General features: G+C 50.4%; 1 protein-coding gene and 1 pseudogene across 4 annotated transcripts in view; one reads left to right on the forward strand and one right to left on the reverse strand.

Moving 5' to 3' along the window:
- Window positions 1-18,953, forward strand: part of ARVCF (ARVCF delta catenin family member) — a 53,499-nt gene that overhangs the window by 9,410 nt on the left and 25,136 nt on the right. The gene's annotated exons all lie outside the window — the stretch shown is intronic.
- On the reverse strand, window positions 16,432-17,025 carry LOC125081760 (60S ribosomal protein L30-like; annotated as a pseudogene).

Consider the following 18,953-nt stretch of genomic DNA (forward strand, 5'->3'; position numbering starts at 1 on the left):
TGGAATCAGACTCCTGGGTCATTTCCAGGTGGGCAGGTGCCCAGAGGAGCCTAAAGCCTTTCCCACCCCCACAGCCCATGCTTCTCCTGCGAAGCAGGAGGAAGAACATTCTCTACAGAGGACTTGGGCTCAGACCCTGGCTCTGCTCATGTTGCGGACCTTGTGAAGGGCTTGGCACCGGTGGTGCTCCGCTGCGGTGACAGCCCGAGCGCTGCACTTGCTTCTGGCTGTGCCATCCTTGTTCCCGGTGATTCACAACTGCTGGTATGGCTGGTGCAGCAGTGGGGCTGACTGAGAGAGGCCTGCATCCCCCAGGCCCCCCGGGTGAGATGGTACTGGGCTGGCCCATGCAGGCTCTCCCGGCCCGGGGTGTCTCTGCAAGCCTAGGTAGCATTTACCCAGCCCTGCTTTTCCCCGGCCCCCTAGCCCCCAGCTTATCTGGCCGGCAGGAAGACTGCCCACTATCACTGTCAGGTGGGGAGATGGAAGTATTACCCACCCCCCCACTCCCCACCCCCATCCCGCGCATCTTGCCAGGTTGACTTTGGAGTTGATGAGTTTGGTATTTCAAATATGCCTTTAGTTAAACTTTTTCTTTTTAAAATATTTTCACTCTCTGGCGAAATCCTAATTAGGCCATTCATTTGTCTGAATGTACTTGCTGCTCTCTGCATTTTGCAAGATAATGAGAGGTTTCCAGATGCTGCCATCCCCAAGCTCTCAGGGCCTTCACTTTCTGCCCTGGAGGGAGATGCTGGCACCCCCTGGGCCAGACCTGCCTGTGGGATCTGGGCCACAGTGCCTGGGGGTGGGGGAGCACCAAGTGCACAGATGGGGAAAGTGAGGCCTGGGCTGCTAAGGAGTCTGGGATGGTGTAGGTGAAGGGGTCTCAGCCCCAGCAAGGCCCACCCTTCACAAAGCAGCATCTCCCTTCACCCCAGGCTCAAGATCAAGGCCAAGGGAGGTGTCTTCTAGATCCTGCTGTCCCAGGCTCCCCTGGATGTGCCTTAGGGGCTGCGAGCAAGGGAGAGGGTACGAGACTGACTCATAGATGCCAAATGACCATGGCATCAAAGTCCCCTATTAAGCTTTTTAAAGATTTATTTATTTATTTATTTATTTTTATTTAATTAATTAATTTGTTTATTTATTTGAGGGAGGTGGGGAGAGAGAGAGAGCAAGCACTCATAGTCCTGTGGGGGAGGGTGGTTGGAGCAGAGGGAGAGGGAAATAGAGAATCCCAAGCACACTTTTGGATACCAGAGCCCTATGTGGGTGGGCTTCATCTCACGACCCTGAGATCATGACCTGAGCTGAAATCCAGAGTCAGATGCTTAACCGACTAAGCTATCCAGGCACCCCCCACCCACTTCTATTTTCCTTTTTTTTAAGATTTTATTTATTTATTTGACAGATCACAAGTAGGCAGAGAGAGAGGAGGAAGCAGGCTCCCTGCCGAGCAGAGAGCCCAACACGGGGCTCGATCCCAGGACCCTGGGATCAGGACCTGAGCCGAAGGCAGAGGCTTTAACCCACTGAGCCACCTAGGCACCCCTGCTATTTTTTTATTTTTAAGATTTTATTTATTTGATGGAGAGAGAGAAAGCACAAGCAGGGAGAGGGAGAAGGAGGCTCCCCACTGAGCAGGAAGCCCGACACAGGGCTTGGGGCCAGGACCCCAAGATAACAACCTGAGCCAATGCCAGATGCCTAACAGACTGAGCCACACAGGCGCCCCTTCATTTTCCTTTTTTTAAAAAATTTTTAATCTTATTTTTTCAGTGTTCCAAGATTCATTATTTATGCACCACACCCAGTGCTCCATGCAATGCGTGCCCTCCTTAGTATCCACTCCCCCATCCCCTCATCCCTCTCCCCTCCAAAACCCTCAGTTTGTTTCTCAGAGTCCACAGTCTCTTATGGTTCCTCTCCCCCTCCGATTTCCCCCAATTCACTTTTCCTTTCCTTCTCCTAATGTCCTCCATGTTATTCCTTATGCTCCATAGGTAAGTGAAACCATATGATAATTGACTTTCTCCGCTTGACTTATTTCACTCAACCTAATCTCCTCCAGACCTATCCATGTTGATACAAAAGTTGGGTATTCATCCTTTCTGACGGAGGCATAATACTCCATTGTATATATGGACCATATCTTCTTTATCCATTCGTCCGTTGAAGGGCATCTTGGTTCTTTCCACAGTTTGGCGATTGTGCCCATTACTACTATGAACATTGGGGTGCATATGGCCCTTCTGTTCACTACATCTGTATCTTTGGGGTAAATACCCAGTAGTGCCGTTGCAGGGTCATAGGGAAGCTCTATTTGTAATTTCTTGAGGAATCTCCACACTGTTCTCCAAAGTGGCAGCACCAACTTGCATTCCCACCAGCAGTGTAAGAGGGTTCCCCTTTCTCCACGTCCTCTCCAACACTTGTTGTTCATTTTGCCTTTTAAAAGAAATTATATATGCGTACTTGTTTGTAGAAAATATAGAAGATACAGAAAAGAAGGAAAATAAAATCATACCTATCGTACCCGTACAGCGCAGCACTTTCTGCCTCCTTTCTGGGGTGGTGATTTCCACATGTGCATGTGTAAGAGGGCTGGAGGTTGGGGTGCCTGGGTGGCTCAGTTGTTAACATCTGCCTTCTGCTCAGATCATGATCCCAGAGTTCTGGGACTGAACCCCGTCTCGGGTTCCCTGCTCAGCCGGAAGCCTGCTTCTTCTCCTCCCACTCCATCTGCTTGTATTCCCTCTCTTACTATGTCTCTCTCTGTCTCTCTGTCAAATAAATAAATAAATAAAAATCTTTAAAAAAAAGGGGGGGGGGGGCTGGAGGTTGTGATCCCCACCCCCCACCTCACCAGCATCTCCCAAATTGGTGTTGGGATGCTAGGCCAAAGCAGATGCGTGGGCTTCCTGTTTCCAGGTAATACTTGTGGTTGGCTGTGCTGGTCCTGCCTTTTGGGGTGGGGGGACTGCCCAGACACACCCATGTCAGTCCCCCTCTGTCCCTGAGGCCCGTGCACCCCTCAACTAAGAGCTCAGAAGCACATCCCATCACGGACTCAGGCTGTTTGGAGTTCTCTACTGTCAGGGCTGCTGCAGTAAATAACTTTTGCCTAGAGCTGTTTTTCTACATTTAAACAACTTGGGCTTGACCTTGAGGTTCAGGCACTGCTGGGGTGCCTGTGTGTGTGTGTGTGTGTGTGTGTGTGTACACACAGACACACTCATGCTGGGGACAGAGCCTTGGTGGGAGCCATCAGATGCCAGTGTGGCCTGAGAGAGTGGCCAAGGGCATGCCCCATGACAGCCCTTCTCCCAAGAGATAGCTAGGACTGCTGTCTTCAGACAGCCCAGCCAGGGACCTGCATAGGAGACGGGCCCCCAGGAAAGGCAGACAATGCAGGGAGGAACACCTCCTGTGAGGACCCCATCTCACCTCCTATCCGCTCAAGTGTGCAGTGGGAGCTCGGGGTGTCCCTGCAGGCGTGTGTGAGCTGATACCACTCGCGATGTTGTGCTGAGGGATGCTGGTGATCCAGAGGCTTGGCTGGTCCCTGGCTCTGTGGGCATTGCACACAATGGGTGCAGGGGCCTCCCCCCGCCCCTTGGCCTCTGCTCCCACCAGGCCGTCAAATGCCTACTTCCCCACTCCCAGGCTGATGCCCAGAGGATTTGGAGCCCTGGCAGTGCCAGCACTCCCACAGATGATTACCTCTGAGGTGAGTCACTCAGACCCTCTGGGAGGGTGCACTGAAGGCTCTGTCGTAAGAGCCAGAGCTTCAGTGGTGAGTCTCCTCTGCACACAGCTGGAGGCCCCAGGCTCAAGACACCTCAGTGCCTCCACCCTTGTCCAGGGACCATGATGGGGGAAGGGCACTAGGGCTCTGAAAGTGCCAGCTGTGCCCCTCGGAGCATATCATGGGCTGCTCAGTTCACCCACCGTGGGTCAGCATAGGGTGCGGAAGACAGGACAGGGCTGAGAGGGAAACAAGAGTGGGAAGGGGAGGGGTGCAGGAGGGAGGAAGGGCAAGGATGTAGGAGTATAGGAGACAAGGCAGGTAGGGATGCAAGAGGAAGTGGGGGTACAAGGAGGCAGACATATAGCGGAAAGGGGGGCTTTAGGGAAGGCGGGGGTTCAGGGGAAGGGAGAGGCAAGGCTGTAGGGAGAGGGCAGGGAACAGGGGAAGTGAAGGTACCAGAGCGGTATGGGAGTATAGAGTGGAGGAGCAGGCATGGAGGGAGAGGCAGGGATGCAGGGGGAAGTAAGGGCAGTGTGCAGAGCGAGGCAGGGATGCTGAGGTCAGGAGGGAGGCCAGCAAGTAGTTGAAGGGCCCAGGTTTAGGCCCTGTTATAGTATGTTCTTTTTTTTTTTTTCTTTTAAGATTTTATTTATTTATTTGACAGAGACACTGTGAGAGAGGGAACATAAGCAGGAGAAGTGGGAGATGGAGAAGCAGGCTTTCCGCTGAGCAGGGAGCCCGATGTGGGGCTGGATCCCAGGACCCTGGGATCATGACCTGAGCTGAAGGCAGACGCCTAACGACTGAGCCATCTGGACACCTCTGTAGTATGTTCTAAGTACCCTGGCCACACACTGAGCCTTCTGAGAACTTGAGCCTGGGAAAGGGGCTTTCCTGAACACACCATGAGGGCTGGTGTGGGCTCTTGGACTCCCGACCCTCCTACCCCGCCCCCATCAGTTGGCACAGACTACCAGCCTCACCTGTCACCTCCTGCTTAGGATGAGCAGCAGGCTTATTGCCACCCAGGGGGGCAGGTGACCTGTCCAGGGCCCCAGAGTGTGCAGGGCCATAGCTGGGACCACAGCTGGGGCAGGGACTTGCATGAGACCAAAATCATCTTCTCTCTTGGGTCTTCCCAGCATGGGGATGGGGAATTATGATGGGGAAACTGAGGCTCAGCAAGCAGAGCTGGGCGCTGTTCCCAGGCCTGCCCCAGGCAAGCATATCTTCCCTTTCCAGTTGTCTCGGTGACAGTTCTCTGGCATTTGCCTATCTGCAGGGAGCTATTCGTTATGATGAGACTATTTCAGTATTTGTATTTGAAGAAGTAATTCCAGACATTTCTTTGCCAAACCTTTGAAAACAGGGTATTGCTTAATTTTTAATTAAGCCTTTATGCTTGCAAACTTTTGTCTTTAGAAAAGGGCCAGGACATCCAATGGTGGGGGTGGGGTGGTTGATGCCCCAGAGCGTGTGCAGGGAAGGAGGCCATCTGGGACTATGACACAGGCAGCAACCTTGTGCCCTGTGGGAACCCTAGCCCCTTGCATATCCCCTTACTCCTGGTGGCTCTGTCCTCTGCTGGGACTCCACTGCCCAGAGCATGAGCATGGTTGATGGGCAGGAGGAGTGAATCTCAGATAAGACCCAGGGCCCAAGAATAGCAGCCTTGGGTAGGGGCAGGGGGCTGGGTGGCTGTGGAGGGGTATTTGCTGTCCCCTTCCCTGAAGCTGGTGGGGGCTGTTTCAGCCAGGGGAGAGGAAGCCTTTCAGCTGGGCCTGGTTCTCTTGCTCACTCCCCTTTTTTTTTTTTTTTTTAAATTTTATTTATTTGACAGAGATCACAAATAGGCAGAGAGGCAAGCAGAGAAAAAGGGAGAAGCAGACTCCGTGTTGAGCAGGGATTCCCAATGTGGGGATCGATCCCAGGACCAAGGCCATGACCCGAGCCAAAGGCAGAGGCTTAACCCACTGAGCCACCTAGGCGCCCCCTCTTGCTCACTCCTTTAGCCAATATTTATCTGGTTTCTCCCCTGTGAGATCCCCCATGGCCTCGAGGACAAAGCCACGTCTGGTCCCTGTGATAACCTCAGCCCTGCTCCTTGCCGCACCCACCTCCAGACTTGGCAGGCACTGCCTCGGTGAGGGTCTCTGTGGACCCACTCCCTGCATCATTCTAGATGCAGAGATGCCCTCAGCAAGGCAGCATTCTCCTAAGTCTACAGGAGCCTTAGGCAATCCTTCTCCTGACATTTCTCCTGTTTTTCGCAAAAATCGGCCTCCCTATGGAACACGTGCTTGGGTTCCTCAGTGCCGCCCAGGCCTGGGAGGTACAGTATTCTGTTGGTCTAGATGCTGTTTTCCGGCTATTCGTCCTTGCTTCCTTCCTGTGACAGAAACAAATTGAGTGCCTGCCACGTGCCAGATGCTGGCCAGCAGCCACTTAGCTCTGGCCTATAACCCAGCAGAGGCCAAGGGGGTCACTTTCCGCATCAGCCCCCTCACGTTGGGTACCACATGTAGCGGCAGGGGAGGTCTTAGATTTGTTGTGGTGTTTGGCCCATGCAGAGGCCTGAGAGCTGGGGACTGCACTTCATAGCGTGATCCTGGGCTCACAGACTGATTTTCTGCATCTTCTCTAAGTCCTGTCCTCTCTGAACTACACCTATGAGAAATTTCTATTTCTGGCATGTGAAAGGTATTCAGAAATGCATTGGTCATTTCGATAGGAATCTTGGTTTGGGGACTTAGATAACTGTGTGCTAGCTATTTTAGGTTTGTCCTAGTTTATTCATATTCATTCTTTTTAAAAAATATATATATTCTGGAATCATTTATGTTGTTGATTCTCTGTTAGAAAGTGGGTATTACTCCTGGGAGAGCTTTAGAGGTAGAAAACAGGGAGCTTGTTGCAAGGATGTTTTAGCATTTTTCATTCAGCCCTGATACACTTGTATTCATAGTCATTCTTTACTGTTTAATAATGAAAGTATTTTAAAGCTGTGAATTTGCCTCTGAGTATAGCTTTGGCTGTTCCCCCCAGCTTATTGAGATATAATTGACATATAACACTGTGTGGGTTTACGGTACATTGTGATGATTTGGTACATGTATGTATTACAAAATGTTTACCACAATAAGATTAGTTAACACATCCTTCATCTCACATCAATTATCATTGTTTTGTTGTTATAATGAGAACATTAAACATAGCAACTTCTCTTATAGCAACTTCAAAGTATGTAATGCAATGTTGTCAATTATAGTCACCATGCTGTACATTAGATCCCTGGAACTTATCATATAATTGGAAGATATCTTCCATATCTCCTTTGACCTGCATCTACCCATTTCCCCTATCCTTAGCCCCAATAAGCACCATTTTACAACCCATATATTTTTATGTGTGAAGTTTGAATATATATTTCACTGTTTGTAAATAGTCAACTTTGTATGATTAACATTTTTTTAAAAGATTTCACTTACTCATGAGAGACAGAGAGAGAAAGAGAGAAGCAGAGGCAGAAGGAGAAGCAGGCTCCCCAAGGATCAGGGAGCCTGATGTAGGACTCGATCCCAGGACCCCGGGATCATGACCTAAGCCAAAGGCAGATGCTTAACCATCTGAACCACAATGGTGCCCTGTATGCTTGAATTTTTATCTTTTTCTACTTATTTAAAAGAATTTTTTGCATATTCTAAGAGCCACAAGATGGCTCTTTTTAAATTTCTATTTTTAGGGGTGCCTGGGTGGCTCAGTGGGTTAAAGCCTTTGCCTTCGGCTCAGGTCATGATCCTGGGGTCCTGGGATCAAACCCTGCATTGGGCTCTCTGCTCAGCAGGGAACCTGCTTCCTCCTCTCTCTCTGCCTACTTGTGATCTCTGTCAAATAAATAAATAACATCTTTAAAAAATAAATAAATAAAAAATAAAAAAACAAATTTCTATTTTTATTTGGTAAAATACACCAAATTTACCATCATACCCATTCTTCAAAGTCTCGTTCTGTATCATCGGGTATATTCATATTGTTGTGCAGCCAACCTCCAGAACTTTTTCATCTTGCAAAATTGACCCTCTGTATCCATTAATGAACATTAATTAACCCATTACCCCCTTTCCCCAGCCCCTGGAACCACCATTCTATGTTGTCTTTCTAGGAATGTGACTAATTTAACTGACTCATAAAAGTAGCCCAATACAGCATTTGTCTTTTTATTTTTATTTTTATTTTTTTTATTTTATTTTTTATAAACATAATATATTTTTATCCCCAGGGGTAGCATTTGTCTTTTTATTATTGGATTATTTCACTTAGCATGATTTCTGAAGATTCCTCATGTTACATCACATGTCAGAATTTCCTTCCTTTTAAAGGTGGAATCATCTTCCATTGATAGTAACATTCCATGATCCATAAGTGTGTATCACATTTTGTTTATCCATTCAACTGTTGGTAGGCACTTGAGTTGCTTTGCCTTTTGGCTATTGTGAATAATGCTGTTATGAGCATGAGTGTTAAATACCTCTTCAACACTGCGCTTTCACCTCTTTTGGATATATACCCAGAGGGGGAATTGCTTGGTCATACAGTATTTCTATTTTTAACTTTTTGAGGAACCACCATATTGATTTTCTTAGCAGCTATGCCATTTTACGTCCTACCAGCTGTGCCCACGAGCACCAATTTCTCCACATCCTTACCAAAACCTGTTATTTTGTGTTTTGGAGAGTAGCCATCTAATGGGTGTAAGACAACATTTCACTGTGCTTTTGATTTGCGTTTCCCTAACATTAGGCATCTTTTCATATACTTGGCCATTTATGTATCTTCGTTAAAGAAATGTCTGCTCAAATCTTTTCCCCGTTTTTTTTAACTGGGTTGTTTGTTTGCTGCTGTTGTTGAGTTGTAGGAGTTCTTTATGTATTTTGGAAGTTATCAGTCATGTCTCAGATACATGATTTTAAAATGTTTCTGCCATTCTCTGTATTGCCTTTTTACTCTGTTGATTGTGTCACTTGAACAGAAGTTTTTAATTTTTTTTTTAAAGATTTTATTCATTTATTTGACAGAGAGAGAGATCACAAGTAGGCAGAGAGGCAGGCAGAGAGAGAAGGGGAAGCAGGCTCCCCGCTGAGCAGAGAGCCCGACGCGGGGCTCCATCCCAGGCTCCTGAGATCATGACCCGAGCTGTAGGCAGAGGCTTAACCCACTGAGCCACCCAGGCGTCCCAGAAGTTTTTAATTTTGATAGGGTTCGATTTACCTATTTTTACTTTTCTTGCCTATGCTTTTGGCATCATATCCAGGAAATCACTGCCAAATCCAACATCATAAAGCTTTCCCCCTATGTTTTCTTCTAAGAGTTTTATAGTTTCAGGTCTTATGTTTAGATCTTTGATGCATTTTTAATTTTTGCATATGTTATAAAAGCTTAAAACTTGATTCTTTTCCATGTGGATATCCAGTTTTCCTAGCACCATTTGTTGAAAAGACAATTCTTTCCCCCATCGAATGGTCTTGACAACCTTGTAAAAAATAGTTGGTTATATATATGTGAAGATTTATTTTTATTCTATTCCATTGGTCTGTTTCTGCCTTTATGCCATGACAACACTGTTTCCATTACTAAAGCTTCGTAATAAATTTTGAAATCAGGAGTGATTTCGGTGAGACCCCTAGCTTTGTTCTTTTTTATGATTGTTTTAGCTGTTCAGGATCTTTGAAGTTCCGCATGGATTTTAGGATGGAGTTTTCGCTTTCTGTAAAAAATGATTTTGTAAAAAGTGATTTTTTTTTAAAGATTTTATTTATTTATTTGACAGACAGAGACCACAAGTAGGCAGAGAGGCAGACAGACAGAGAGATAGGTGGAAGCAGGCTCCCCGCAGAGCAGAGAGCCCGATGTGGGGCCCGATCCCAGGACACTGGGACCATGACCTGAGCCGAAGGCAGAGGCCTTAACCCACTGAGCCACCCAGGCGCCCCGTAAAAAATGATTTTGATAGGGACTGAATTAAATTGGTAGATCACTTTGGTTAATATTGACATCTTAGGGGCGCCTGGGTGGCTCAGTGGGTTAAGCCTCTGCCTTTGGCTCGGGTCGTGATCTCGGGGTCCTGGGATCGAGCCCCGCATCGGGCTCTCTGCTCGCAGGGAGCCTGCTACCTCCTCTCTCTCTGTCTGCCTCTCTGCCTGCTTGTGATCTCTGTCTGTCAAATAAATAAATAAAATCTTTAAAAAAAAAATTTGACATCTTAACAATATCAAGTCTTCCATTCCATATGCATGAAATGTCTTCCATTCGTGTATGTAGGTATCTTTAATTTCTTTCAGCAAGGTTTGTAGTTTTCAGTATGCAAGTCTTTCCTCAACTTAGTTAAGTTTATCTCTCAGTTTTTTGTTCTTTTTTTTTTAAGATTTTTTTTTAAATTTTTTTTTTATTTGAATCTCCCTGATGGCTAGTGATGACGAACATTTTTTCATGTGTCTGATAGCCATTTGAGCCTACCTGTCTTATTCTTGATCTTGGGAGAAAAGCTTTAACTCTTTCATTATTGGGTCTGATGTAAGCTGTGGTGTATGTACAATATAATTTGTAGCATATGTAGTATGAAGTCCTTTTTCTGTATAGTCTTTATTATGTCAAGGTATGTCTTTCTATTCCTAGTTTGTTTTATGTTTATATCATAAGAGAATGTTGAATTTTGTCAAATGTATTTTAGGTATCAATTGAAATTATCATTTTCCCTCATTATTTTGTTAATATACAGGGCATTACGTCGGCTAATTTTCATATGTTGAGCCATCCTTGAATTCAGGAATAAATCCTACTTGGTTATGGTGTATAATCCTTTGTACTGCCGAATTCAGTATGCTGGTGTTTTGTTGAAAAAAAATTTTTTAAGATTTTATTTATTTGACAGAGAGACAGTGAGAGCAGGAACAATACAAGCAGGGGGTGTGGGAAGGAGAGAAGCAGGCTCCCCGCAGAGCAGGGAACCCGATGCGGGGTTCCATCCCAGGACCCTGGGATCATGACCTGAGCCACCCAGATGTCCCTTTGTTGAAGATTTTTGCATCAGTTTTCACAAAAGGGCTGTTGAACCATAGTTTTCTTTTATGGCTTTGGTATCAGGGTAATTTCAGCCTTGTAGAATGAGTCAGTATTAGCTTACTTGTCAATTTTTGGAGACGGTTTGAAGATTAATATTAACTCCTCTTTGAGTATTTGTTAGAATTCACTAGTGAAGCCGTCTGGTCCTGGGCCTTCATGGGAGTTAGTTAAAAGTCTGCTCAGGTTTTATTTCTTCATGTGTCAGTTTTCGTAGTGTGTGTGTTTTTAGGAATTTGTTCATTTCTTCTAGGTTATGCAATTTGTTGGTGTATAATTGTTCACAATATTCTCTTATAATCTTTTTATTTAAAAATATTATACAGAGAAGAGACATACTGAACACAAGAGAGTGGGGGTTTTTGTGTTGTGTTTTTTTTTTCTTACATTTTTCAAGTTTATTTTTAAGCAACTGGATTTGTAAAATTAAGGTAGCTAAAAATATTCCTTTGTCTTTCTTCATTTTTTTTTTCCAGTTTCACTGAGTATAATTGACAAATCTATAAGCTACTTGATGTGCATGTCATGGTGATAGAATATACAAATACGTTGTGAAAGGGTTCCTGCCGTCTGGTTAATGACCACATCCGTGATGTCATAACTTTTGTGAGTTTGTATTATGTATGTGAGTCTGTGTATGTGGTGTTTAAGTTTGTTATTGTTGCTCTTTTTGACTTGGTTGGATTTTGTTTTGTGTTTCATGGATTCATACCTAATCTCCCCTTTTTTTTTTTCATACCTAATCTCTTACACTCATCAGATCCACAGATCCACAGATATCCTGAGACGGTAAAAATACTCCCCACAGGCAGCTTGCAAAGGATGGCTAAGGACAGCTGAAGTCCTCGTAAGGCATGCAGAGTATCAAGGCCTTGCTGGAAAATCCATTTCAGCCTCTCAGCAGCCCTTGTTCCCCGAGGCATGGGGTCTGGAACTTCTGCCTATGGTGTGGTGACTCCCAGCTGAAATAACCGGGTTAGCCTGGACTTCTCCGGGCTGTCTAGAGCTCCCAGCGAGCCCTCCTTGCTCCCTCCCAGAGAAAGACCCGTCATGTGAATGGCAGATCATGACTCTGAAAATCAGGGAATTTCACCCTGAAGTTTCCTTAAGAAATTTCAGAGCGCAAGGTTCACACGTTTTTAGCGATGTCGAATTAAGGAGGCCAGGCATCTTTTTTTTTTTTTTTTAATTTCATTTATTTATTTGACAGAGAGAGAGATCACAAGTAGGCAGAGCAGCAGGCAGAGAGAGAGAAAGGGAAGCAGTCTCTCTGCAGAGCCCGACGCGGGGCTTGATCTCAGGACCCTGAGATCATGACCCGAGCCGAAGGCAGAGGTCCAACCCATTGAGCCACCCAGGCGCCCCAAGGCTGGGCATCTTGTCGAACAAAGCTGTCAGCTGTTCCTGGCCATAGGAGTGTCCACAGCACAAGAGATGGTGAGCGGGAGACGGGATGCATGGTTGACAGCTGTGGATGGACGGTGCGGCCTCTCTGGGATGTGGACAGCTGGGCGGAGAACCAGCGTGCCATGGAACATTTGAGGCGCCGGGCTGTGCTGGCAGGTCGGGCCAAGTGCACCGCCCTCCCATGCTGCAGAGCTGACCTCAAGCATTTAGGAAATGGGCAGGGTGGGGGGAATCCTCAGCCTAAATGCAATCGTAAAATGGAATGGAATCGTAAAATGCAGAAAAAGAGGCATCCACGCTTTTCTGAGCTGGTTTGGAAAGCTTCGATTCCTACCTGTACACTGACAAGCCCACTAGAGGCCTCCTCTCTTGAGGGTGGTTTCTGACTATTTTGTGGGTCCCGCTCTGCTCTTTCTCCCTCAGGGGATTTTTGCGATGTATCGGTTAGTTTCCACATCTCTTGGCTTCCCTCTTTCATCAGCTGCATGTAATTTTCTGTGGCTTTGGAAGGTCTGGCCTGAGTTTGCTTTCCGATGCCTCCCTGTGTGCAGATTTGCTGCGGGGAACCCCTGTCTTGCCCTTCACTGCCTCTGCCCCAGCTTTCTTTAAGTCTCCACGGGGGCATCGTCATTTGTGATCACGCCTTTCCTCTGTGGTCTGTTCCCAGTTCATTGTTCAACACCATCTTCCATCTTTGGAGGACACATGTCGGCCATTCCCTAGTATTTGCACTCATAAGTGTGCTAAATACAAGTTAGCCAAGAGCCACTCCCTCAGGTCCTCCAAAGGCAGGAGGATTTGCCCCGGGGTGCTGGTGTGCTGTGGGCAGCTCTGTGCTGGTTGGGTGCCTCTGTCCAGAGTCCGTGCCCCAGCCACCCTCACCCGTCACAGACAGGCTTTGGTGTGGACCCGAGGCTGGAGCCACGTGCAGACTGAGGTGTCTCAGACAGGCCTGGCCTCTGAGGTCCTGATGGGGGGGCAGCCCATCAGGCTCCTGATGGGGAGGTCAGGACAGGAACGGGGTCTGCATAGGATGCTGATCCTTACCAGGAGCCACAGTGGCTACGGAGCACTCATCCTCCCTTCCTCTCCTGCAACAAGGACCTGGAGGACCTTCGGGCCACCCACCACCCATTTTCCACTGGGGCAAGTGAAGTCCATGGGGCAGCTGTGGTTGAGTGGGCAGTGGGCACACAGCATGGCTGGTGTGGGTGTCCTGTGGGGGCATCATCCCTCCCTGTGTGCGCGTGCACGTAAGGGTGGCTGCCACATGTGCCTGCAGGTGAGTTTTGGGAGGTCCCCAAATGGTAGGCATCCCTCCTGCAGTGCTCCCAATGCCTCTGGGCAGGGAGGGGACACAGAGACAAGTCCAGCTCCCTGGAGGCTCTCCTGGTATGTGTGGGAGGAGCCAGAAGAGACCCCGCAGGGCCTAAAGTCTGTGCTTGGTGGGGGTGAGGTGGAGCCCCCTGCCCTTTCCCACTGAGTCATTTGCATGTAAAAGGGGGGAGTTTGTTACTGGCTGGAGGTTGGTGGTGTCTGGACTTGTTGCCATGGGCACTCATGAGCTTCGAGAGCAGCTGAGCTGGCTCCCAGCCTGGAGAGGGGGTTAGAAGCAGCAAGGCTGGTGTCCAGCTAAGCTCCTGGAAGGGAAGGATGTGCCTGGGGGCCCAGGAGAAGCCAGAGCTGGCTGTGGTCACCTGCTCGTTGGCCCTGGGCAAGAGCAGACTAGGGGGGGACCTGGCCCATGGGTGCTGCCAGCCAGGAGCAACGCTGGAAGGGCCTGGAACCTCCCTCCCCAGGGTGGACCCTGCTCTATCGCCCACACTCACTTCTGACCCATCCAGAACCGGATGGCCACAGCCATCTCACCTGTGCCCACGGCAGCTGGAGGGCCTTCCTGCCACCTGTGGTGCTTGTTGGCCCTGTCCCAGGCGCTGGGCTGTGGGTGCTGTGCTGGCAAAGCCTCGTGGAGTCTCCGTGCTTGAGTCCCCAGTGTTGTTCCTGAGGAGGGAGGGAAGGAGTGACCCGTTTCCGGACCCATCTCACTCTCCAGAGAGAGGAGGCTGAAGCCAATCCTGCTGAACCCCAGGCCCCGTCTCCCTGGATGGCAAGAACCTGGGCTGGGCTTTGTTGGAAGCCCCCTTTGCTAGAGGTCCCCACCATCTGCTCCCTCCCAGGGCTATGGTGAGAATTGACCTGGTATTGCTGATTTTGGTCCAGTGCAGGCACACTGGTGCCCACAAACAGCAGGCAGGAATGTGATGGGAAAAGCAGGCAGGGAGGGTGAGGCGAGGGAATTAGGGGGTGCTTGTTGACTCAGAGGGGCACCGCCGTGTCAGGGTTGGCCCCTTGGCAGCCTCCCCAGGACCTGCGTAGATCTACCCACAAAGGGACTGATCTCTCCCGGGGCCAGCTCTGCCTCGTGCTGCTGCCCCGGGGGCCATGACCCCCACCCCAGTGGCTTAGTTAGCAAAGCTGCCGTGGGTCAGGCTGAGGTTGCTTGGGGAGGGCTGCCCGGGCAGGGCGCCCAGCATGCAAGGGCACTGCCAAGTGCCCAGTCAGCAGCCATCAGGGTAGCAGGGACCCGCTGGCTGGGATGGGGAGGGGTTCCAGGGTTGGGAGCCTGGTAGGGTGAATGAGGCCCCTGATGGGGCAGGCTTGCTGGCGTGGGGGGAGGAGTGCTCTGTGCTGGGCTCCGTCACCAGGTCCGCATTGCCCTCAGGTTCTCCTCTTGTCCAAGTCTGTCTTGAGGTTGTGGCTGCAGCAGGCCCGCCCCAGACCACAACGCTGGGCCAGCTGCATTCTCCCCCGGGGGAAGGCAGGCAAAGATGGGGACTCCCTACAGCAGGGGAAGCCAGGCAAGAGAAGCAAGGGATAGCGAGCTGGGGTAGGCCTGGGTGCCATGCGCAGCCCCCTTAGTGGACCTGGTGCCAGACTTGCTGTCATCGGACCTGTTCGCCCCCCAAGGACTTCTGTACCCAATTCCCATTGGGTCCTGAGCCTGCTGGCTTGGTTCCCATCAGGTGGGAGTTTTCCCCACTGCCTGTGCCTTTTCCTCTTATCTAGGTGAGCATGTTTCTTCTCAAAATGATGGGAAAGTTTTGGAAATCCCCCAGACTTTAGCAGACAGCCCTGGGGCTCCTCCCAGGGACCCTTCTGTGGGCAGCTAGGGCAGGTGGCACTGGGGGGGGGATCGGTCCCAGCTGCTAATCAACAGACTTTGCCACCCCTAGCTTCCTTGGCTCTACAACCCAGGAGGAGGGTGGCTGGGCTGAGGGGCCCTGCCTCACCCCCCAGAGGCTTATTGGCCACAGGCTCCTAGGGACTGCACCTCCACTGCCCCTCAAAGGGGCTTTGTGCCACCACAAAGAGGCTCTGTCCCTCACTGAGAAGCCTGGGTGTTGCCATGGTGACAGAGGGGGCCAGGAAGAAGGGGGTCCACCGTCTTGGGGGGAAAGGGCGTTCCTAGCGTACACAGGCCGGTAGCCAGTGTGGGCGACTGCTGCACTTGCCTCTCTGCAGCCCTTGGCCTGGCCTGGCTAGACAGCCGCCCCAGCTGTGCTTTAGTGGGGCTCTCAGGACGCTTCATGGACACCTTGGCTCTTTGGTAGGGGCTGAGCTCCCAGGCTCTGGTGCCAGTCAGATCTGTCTGCTTGTGGTCCCAGCCTGGCTTTGAGGCTCAGCCCCCTCCTCAGGAATGCCTTGGTTCCTATGCCTGCCCCAGGGTAGGATAGGGTGGGACTCTGAGCCTGGGTCCTCAGAACTGCCCCAGCCAAGCTGCTCTGCTGTCCTTGAGATGGAGTGGGGGATGGGGAGAGTGTGAGCCTCTGCTAGAATGGTTGGGGGGAGGCCACTCAGGGGATCTCGGTGGCATTGGCTTTGGAAGCAGCCGGCCAGCCCACCTCAGACAGTAGGACACCCTGGGGCTTGACCCCTCCCCTGCCCCCCAGTTTCGCCCGTCTTGGCTGAGGTAGAGTGGGTGGGCTGCTGGTGCAAATAGAGCACTGTGACTGCCAGCCCCTACCTTCCTTATATGGAGCTCCACAGCTCCCCAGCCCTGGGGACCTTGGGGTGTCCCTGGGCTGGCTGCTACAGGGACCGCCCAGGAGGTAAATCCTCTTTGCCCACACCCCACAATTGGACCCTGCAAGGTATCACTGTGGGGCTGTGGCTGCAGCTGGAATGTGGGCCTGGTACCGGAGGGATAGCAAAGGGGCTCCCCTGAATCCCAGCCTGGGGCCTGGGGGAGAGCTGTCCATCCCCATCCCATGAGTTCTTGTTTGTTTGTTTTTTTGTTTTTTAAAACAAGCTGTGGCCAGTTTTATTAAGGAAAAGTTCTGCATGATATACTTTTCACCAGTCTGTTCTGGCATGCTTCTAATGATATCAGAATTACCTGGATCAATGATACTCTGTAGTACCTCCCACATGCTGTACCCCATTCAATGTTATTGCCACTGTAGTGATGGACACCAGTTTTGGCCAACATGGCGTAGTATTCTATCTCAGATTTCCTCAAGGCCGGGCAGTCGTTGGCGAGGATGACCAGCTTCGCTTTGCCATGTCTGATCATTTTCAAAGTCTGCTTGTACCCCAGCACGTACTTTCCACTTTTCATAACGAGCTGGAACCCAGAGTTGATCGACTCCAAAGACTTCTTCGTCTTCTTTGCGGCCACCATCTTCCTGCCTTAGGTGTGGGACGGCCCCAACCAAGAGCAGCCGCCACAATGGCCGGGAGAGAGAAAGGGCTCCATCCCATGAGTTCTGATAGAGGCAGTTCCCAGGGAACCAAGGAGACTCCAGGAGTGCCTCGGTTGGCACGGGGAGCAAGTGTCTGTGACCTGTCCCAGTGGGAATCTTGTGCCACCCCCTTAGGTGCCTCTCGTGGTGGCTCCCTGTAGCTGAGGCCCCAAGGAGGGGCAGCGGCTGGGATAGTCACCTGTCTCTGCCCGCACCCCCGCCAGAGCGAGGCCCGTCTCTGCCATGTCTGGCTGGCGCTGCCAGCTCCAGGCTCTCAGCTCCCAGACCTCAGGCACCCTGGGCCCCCACAAGTGTCCCTGCCTTGACTTGACCCTGAGCCTCCTACATCAGTACCACCACAGCCCCTGGTCCTTCTGGACCACCTGCCCAGCAGCACACCTGTCCTGGGGGACAGGTAGCACTGCCGCGGACCTGGCCTGCACTTGGCCTAGGATACCCCAGTGGCACAGGGGAAGAGCCCCCCCAGATTGTTCTCCTTGCACATGCAAGTCGTCCTCCATATGATCATCAGATGTGTGCTGGACAGCCTGGGGGCAGGTCACTAAGGGGCCATCTGTCCCACCCCCACCCCCACCAGGGAATCTGGTCCCTTGCAACAGGGGTGCCGCCTCTGCTGGGGAAATCTAATTTCCAGGCTGAATCCAATAACCATTCTGTCCCTAAAAATCCCTCTGCTTTCCTCAGCCCGCAGGTGGCACTGCCTTGGCCCCTGGGTAGCTGGATTCCCAGGCTGCCTCCTTCACTTGTCTGCCTGCTAGGGCAGGCAACTGCTTTTCTTTTCTTTTTTTTTTTTTTTTAAAGATTTTTATTTATTTATTTGACAGAGAGAGAACACAAGTAGGCAGAGAGCAGGCAGAGAGAGAGGAAGGGAAGCAGGCTCCCTGCTGAGCAGAGAGCCCGATGCGGGGCTCGATCCCAGGACCCCGGGAATCATGACCTGAGCCGAAGGCAGAGGCTTAAACCACTGAGCCACCCAGGCGCCCCAGGCAACTGCTTTTCTATCTCTTCCTTACCTTCAGCTGTAGCAGTAACTTTGGCCCCTCCCTGAACCCTGGCAACACCGGTGGGTGCAGAACTCTGCCACCTAGAGGGTCCCTGCGACCTGAGGTGCCTCTCCCTATAGTCTTTCCACAGGGCGTGGGATCACTTGCTGTTTTCCACGATCATTGCTTTGCATCTTACATCTCTGGCCACATCGCTCGTTTAGGGCCTTTACTCAATTGGAGGTGGGGTTCTGGTTTTTCCTTATGGATTTGCAAGTGTGCTTTATAGATGAAGGGTGTCACTTTACTGCTGGGTGTCACAAAGACCTGATGCCCATGTGTTGATTGTCTTTTCGTTGTCTTTATATCTTTTTCTCCCGCTTTCTATTATGGAAAATTGCAAATGCACAACAGCAGAGGGGCTGGTGTGATGCCTCCCCAGGCGCCCCTCACCACCTTCTGCTGTGATGAAGTCAAGGTCTAGAAGTAAAGTCATTGCCTGTCTTTCATCTGAAATGCTCTCCTCATATGTTACTCTAAATGGTGTCCCTTCAAAAACAAAACCACCATAAACCACAGCTTGTGACGCTGTTTTGCGAGGATGTACAGAAATGCTTCGTTCTTATAAAGCTGAGCTGGTCTGTCTTTCCTTGGCACTTTGTCCCACTGCTTTGAGGTTAAGAATAGCCTTGTCCTGCCCAGACACCCCCAGCCCTACACTGACCTCCAAGCAGCACCGCAGTCCTGCTGGGTTTGGACAGACGTGGACTCTGCTCTGTGTGAACTCCCCGGCCCTGGCCTCCTCTTCCAGCGGTGGCCCAGTGCCCATCCTTGTGGGCTGGCCAGAGGCTATCCCTGCAGCTGTGGGCACCGTCTCACCATAGTACGGGTGACAGGGTAAAGATGGGCCCCCATGAAGCCTGGCCAGCA

This window comes from Lutra lutra, chromosome 12 (genome assembly GCF_902655055.1).
Source record: "Lutra lutra chromosome 12, mLutLut1.2, whole genome shotgun sequence".
In the NCBI taxonomy this organism is placed as follows: Eukaryota; Metazoa; Chordata; class Mammalia; order Carnivora; family Mustelidae; genus Lutra; species Lutra lutra.